Genomic DNA, 6,000 nt, shown 5'->3' on the forward strand with positions numbered 1-6,000 from the left:
CCCAAACTCCTGGAGAAAAATGCTCTACTCGGTAAGCATGTGCCATTTTCCTGCTATCACAAAGTGGGACACTGCAAAGCACATACTTCTCTGGCTATGAGGACCGGCCACTTGTAAATGTCCACCTTCTTGTCACACTACCCTTAGAGCCAACGCGCTTGCACAACCTGTGGCAGCCTTTCCATGCCCTGCTAAAACCACTTTGGAAGTGCCTTATTGCACCCACACCTGTTCAGCTGCTTTTAACTCGTCAGTGACTGCGAAATGGCATCCTCGCAGCATTTTTTTTTTCAGGACCCCAACCAGGTGATAATTACTGGAGACCCAGTCTACTCATACACATGCACGACCAAACATGGGAGAGTTCATAAGATGCATTGGAGAGATAGCTGAACCTGATCAAGTGCTGCTCACCCAGATGGATTTAACTGGATCCACTTGGGTTAAGTCCTACAGTCTAAGTTCGTTATAACAGACCTTAATTTTGGCCCAAGATTTTGGTCTGTTGTAAAAGGAGTATGTTGTATGCAGATATAAAGTTCAGTCAGTAGTACATAGAGGAGAACCAACCGAGCAGAGGATAACGATGGTTATCCTCTGCTCGGGGCTATGAAAAAGCCCCTGCGAAAACTTCAATGTCACTGATGAGATGAAAGCAGCATTCAAGGCGGGGGTATGTTTCTTTCAAAAAGTGGTTGCAGCAGGGTACAGAGAAGCTGCCATACGTGTGGTGAGGGTGCATTTGGCTCCAGGGGGAGGCTTTTGAGGAAGTGGACAAACCTAGTGACCTCTATGTGGACCTCATTGTACACGGAGCTTCTTGGAAATTCACTTCTGCAATCTGTCAGTTGTTAGATCTATGGTGTTTAACACCTACGCAGAGCTTCTTGGAGATTCACTTCTGCAATCTGTCAGTTGTCGGGTCTATGGGGTTTAGCACCTGCCTCTGAGCAGTAGTTTACAAGAGGGCCACTGGCACATGGAGCTTTTTATTTTTGTGATCCTCTCCCGCAGATCTTGCATTGCAACAAATTATAATTGCAGTTGCTTGCAATTGGTCATTCGAGGCACTTGTAATGGCATACACAAGCAAGCACTGGTTATAACATTTTATTGCAACTTAACACCTGCTGTGAAATCTGCTAGCATATGTTGCAGTTTACTTGTCCTGTGCACCGTTTAGGTATCATTGCGATGATTGTCGGTACCCTCTCGGACTAAAACCCTCAAACTAAACTGAGTCGGTTAACACTCAGCTTCTGCCCTAGTATAGCGTCAGTTGTTCGGACCAGACGTTGAAGCTTCCTAGATTGCTGTTACTTAATTCAAAAGTTGTAACCAATTTTCGGAAATTTTCAATGAGCAAATGGTGGCCGACTAACCCCATGATTGCGTGGAGGTGTGTAGCGCCGGCCACCGAGAACGGGGCTTGATTTCTAGGTTTCAAGTTTCTGCATATCACTTGTGTCTTTTGAATCGGATAATAGCAAGCTGTAAAACTTCAGCGTCTGGTCCAGGTTGCTAATGCAAAATTTGGGCAGTGACTAAGTATTTGGTGATGCAGAGTTTATTTTTTCGGTGATAAAAACATTTAAACATTTTCGCGGACACTTGGTGCTTCATGGTTGAAGTGTGCGAACTACTAAGGAAGGGAGCGAGATTTTTCTCCCCCTCTTCTCCATTGTTTGCATAAAATTTCGGAAATGTCTAGGAATGCAATTGCCCCCCCACCCCGCCCCACTCCACATGGGTCCATATTGTTTTGTGGAATTACGTTTCGTGGATAACATTTCATAGACTCGCGTTTTGTAGACGCTAGCATTTTATCGACACTCGTTACGCAAATTTCACGCTGTAGGGACATTTCATCGCACGTCTATCACTGGGGTGCATGTTAACCAACTAATCCCCGACCCGCCCCCGCCTCCCCCCCCTTTTTACACTGCTTTGCAGTAACGGTCTGCAGCGGCTCATTACAAAAATGTTAGCCTACCTGACCCGCTTGTTCATGACCTCTCTGCGGCGACAGTCTGATGCAGCTTATTACGGAAAAAAGGCTAATCTGAGCTGTTGATGAAACATTGCCTGTCGATGAAATGTCGTTCGGTGAACTGAATACCACCACCTCCAGACATTTAAAAAATGTTTGGGGGGGGGGGGAAGGGGGGGGGGAGAGGTTGATCGCATCCCTTGTTCCAATGCCATTAGATTCAGTGTTTGAATATTTAATGAGCTGAAAGGTCCAGCGAGATGAAAGCTTCGCTATTGGACATTTAGACTAGTAGTTAGACATTCGAGGCCTAATGGACCTTTTCCACATACCGACGGCACCAGGCAGTGGCTGCACAAACTAAAAATCGAGGAAGTGACCTACCTGCGCTACCAATCGATAATGGGAGCTGCGCTACCAGTTTCTTTGCTCTCTGAGCTGCGGCGCCTGCCCAACGCGACTTTAAAGAGGGGCATCCGTGGCGTCCACCCAAACGTCGTGTTTTCCTTTTCGTCGACATTCTTTTTTTGTGTAACACAATTATATATATGCTGCAGTTACGTGTTCTACTCTCTGATATACAGCCTCCTTCCGAATTTCCTCGATTTTTCGTTCCGACTTCCGCCGCTTGGCATCGGGCGCTTGTGCGTGCGCAGAACGCTTCTCGGAAAAGGTCCATTGGACCTTCAGTCTGGCGTGGTTGGGCACACTGGATATTCAGGCTAGATTGGATCTTCCACCTCACTGGATATTCAGGCACAGTGGACATTTGGGCCTGATTGGATCTTCTATCTCAATCGTTGTTCTTTCTCGCCTCTTGCATGACTTATTGGATGTTCCGACTCAAATATTCTATCTTGGATATTCATGTCACGAGGGCAAGCCCCCCGGCCGTTTCGAAGGGTTCGGCTGTTTTAATTCCCATTCAGCAACTTTCATTATTGAAAAAAAGGTCTACTCTTCTTGGTGGAAAATAAAAAAAATAATTGTCTAAAACGATCAGGTGTTTTTTTATATTAAAAAGCCATCTACAAAAGAACCCCTATTCTCTTTCAACCCTTATCTTTTTCCGTATCACTTTGGACATGCTTTGCAAAGAAGTGGCTCTCCGCTTCTCTTAATTAATCAACATGTCCTGTTGGAGGTGCAATTTCAGTTTTGTTTGATGCACAGGAAACGTTCGATGCCTCTGATCTTTTCAGTAGATCTTCGAGCTTCTAGGAGGCAGGGGCCATACATTGTTTAATCCTGTACGGTCCTCGGTGTTGTGGTAGCAACTTTTCTAATCTGCCTTTGATTCATGTCGGATGACGCAACTGAACTAAATCGCTGTCTGCAAACTGATGCTGTCTATCATTCCGGGACGCGCTTGATTGTGTAGTACTGTGCAAGATAGCGAGTCCAGCTCCTACCCCATCCAGATACTAAAAAGCTCCACGCTCGCGGGCGTTTCATTCTGAGGAACGCTTGACTGGTGGCGTACATTGGAACTATTGCTGACGTCAGGACTCGTCCATGTGGAGCAGATAGGGGGAGCACATCAACGCGAACTGCCGTTATCATCTGCACTTGTGTCAACGCGGTCCGATTAAAGCGGGCTCATAGGTAGTTTCATTCATCTTTCTCCTCTCGCCCTCAAACGCGTGATCACCAGTCGCCGAGCTTTCTGTTTCGATAATCCTCTGCCCATTTCAATCAGACTGCGGTGACACAGGTGCAGATGATAACGGCAGTATGCGTTGATGGGGTCCACCCTACCTGCTTCACATGGACAAGTCCTGACGTCACCGCTAGCTCGAACGTAATAGCCACCAGTCAAGCGCTCCTCAGAAAAAAAACGCCCGCTCGTGTGGAGCTATTTGGTGTATGCATGGCTGTACATCCAATGATCTTTTGTGTATTTTTGCAATACTCGTTTTTTCGGCTGTCCCATGGACAACTGAAGCCTCTTTCACCGGGAGTACAGCGGTTCTTCCCTAAATAAGCTGAAATGAAGTTTTCCTTGGTGATTTCTTAAAGGCTGCTTTGTGAAGTAACTGATCCCAATTTGTGTGCATCATTCAAATATGCTGCTAACTACAGTGTAGACCGCATATAAGGTATGTCGCGGGAGTCGCGAAAATCCGCACTATAAGCGGTACCGTGCTATAACCAAAACATCGATTTTTCTGGCCAAAATACATGCCATGAGTCAACTTACCTTTGGAAAAGAATTTATTTTATGTCAGATGAAAAATAAAGCTTAGTTTGAGGAAAGTCTTTATTTCACCAGACTAGTACACTTCTCTCTCAAGTGTGTCACACATTTAGAAAGAAATGAGCGACTTTTGCCTGGCGTAGCCTTCTAGTGGCGCCACGGGTTGCGGACAAACGTTGCGAGCGTTCGGGATTGCTAACCCTAATGACTTTTCTCCGCTGATGAAAACGCGTGAAAATTCGCATCCTTTATACGGTACGTGCCAGTAATACCTTCAACTTGAGGACAGGCATGAAATGCTCCAAATAAGAAATTCGGGCGATGTTCGAAAACACAAATGCTTAGAAAGCACCACTGTAGTCGAAGTAAACAAACACGACGACACGGGCGTTTCTGCCGTCTTGAGTGTGCCGTCACGACATCGCCGCACGAGTATGTGGATCTTCCCTTCTGGTACAAGCTGGGTTATCATAGCGACACACAACGAAAATTCACAGTCAAGGATAGCGCTTTTACGCGGAATGATGAGCTTCCACCACGCCGTCTACGTCGACGATCACCACCGACGCCATGTTTGCGGATAGAAGAAGCAAGAAGCTGCCCCGCGACCGGCATGCAATGCGCGCAAACACTTCTCCTCGACCTGCGATTGGACTGTCGTTGCAGTTGTTTCCAACGCATGCACGTGAACGACATGTGCGTGCGCTATGGCAACTGAAGCTTCTCTCTTCCGCTTCTCCCCGCTTCTTCGAGCAACCTCCTTGCCCCGCGAGTGCCGCTTGCGGCTAGCGCCATTATCTTGGTTATCTAGTGTCCTCAGGGAAGCGTGCTCGCTGCGTCGGTCGGCGCGGTGGGCGGGCTGTTTCAGAAACCGCACTATAACCGGTGTTTCCCTTCGCGCACCTGCATTTTAAGCGGTATGTAATTACATGGAGTTCTATGGGAGGCGAACTGGTGGTTTAAAAAAGCCGTGTTATACCCGGTCCTGCACTATAAGCGGTTACGTTGTAAGTGGTCTATATACTGTATATGAATGTTAAGCTTCTGGCACACTTTATGAGCCCATTAGTTGGGAGGCCGTATGCCAATTCTACTGAGAACAATTGGCCCTGTAGCACTCTTGAAACAGTTACAATAAACTATAAAAACCTTGGGCTTTGCTAGAGACTATGCAAGACTTCTACAATACATCTAGGAGACATCTTTTTGTGAACTTTACATGCGTCGGAAGCTCCCTAGGTCTATACCCTCATTACCGTCAGCCTCTGTTCCTCTGCCATGTGCAAATAGTCTACAACCGAGACTCATTGCATTACATCACAGAGCCCATCATGGCACTGCATTTTTTTGTTGGCCTGCAAAGTAATTTGATACTGTGGCTGGTATCTGGTGGTGCGTTCTATATCTGACTATAGCAGACATCTTGGGCCAGGCAATGCATTTACAATACATTTTCTAGACGTCTAGAAGACATCTCCATAAAAGATGCAGTGTTGGCGGTAGTGCGTCACAAGTAACGGCGTTACCGGTAACGCGTTACTTTTTTTGGTAACATAGTTACATACTCATTACTTTTCCAAAGAAGTAACGGGTAACATACTTACGTTACTTATTTTGAGTAACGTGTAACGAAATTATGTTACGTTACTTTACTTCCTAGAACTTAAAAAAATTAAATTTTAATTTTTTTTGTATGCTTTTAAGTGCCCAGTCATAAATTCCTCAGTCAAACAATGCCGCTGTCCTCCACTTTTCTTTGACGTCGGTGCTCGTCAGATTTGACGTCGCACGCCACCTGCCACTGGTTTTCTCC

This window comes from Ixodes scapularis, unplaced genomic scaffold, assembly GCF_016920785.2.
Source record: "Ixodes scapularis isolate PalLabHiFi unplaced genomic scaffold, ASM1692078v2 PGA_scaffold0__279_contigs__length_252992795, whole genome shotgun sequence".
Lineage (NCBI taxonomy): Eukaryota > Metazoa > Arthropoda > Arachnida > Ixodida > Ixodidae > Ixodes > Ixodes scapularis.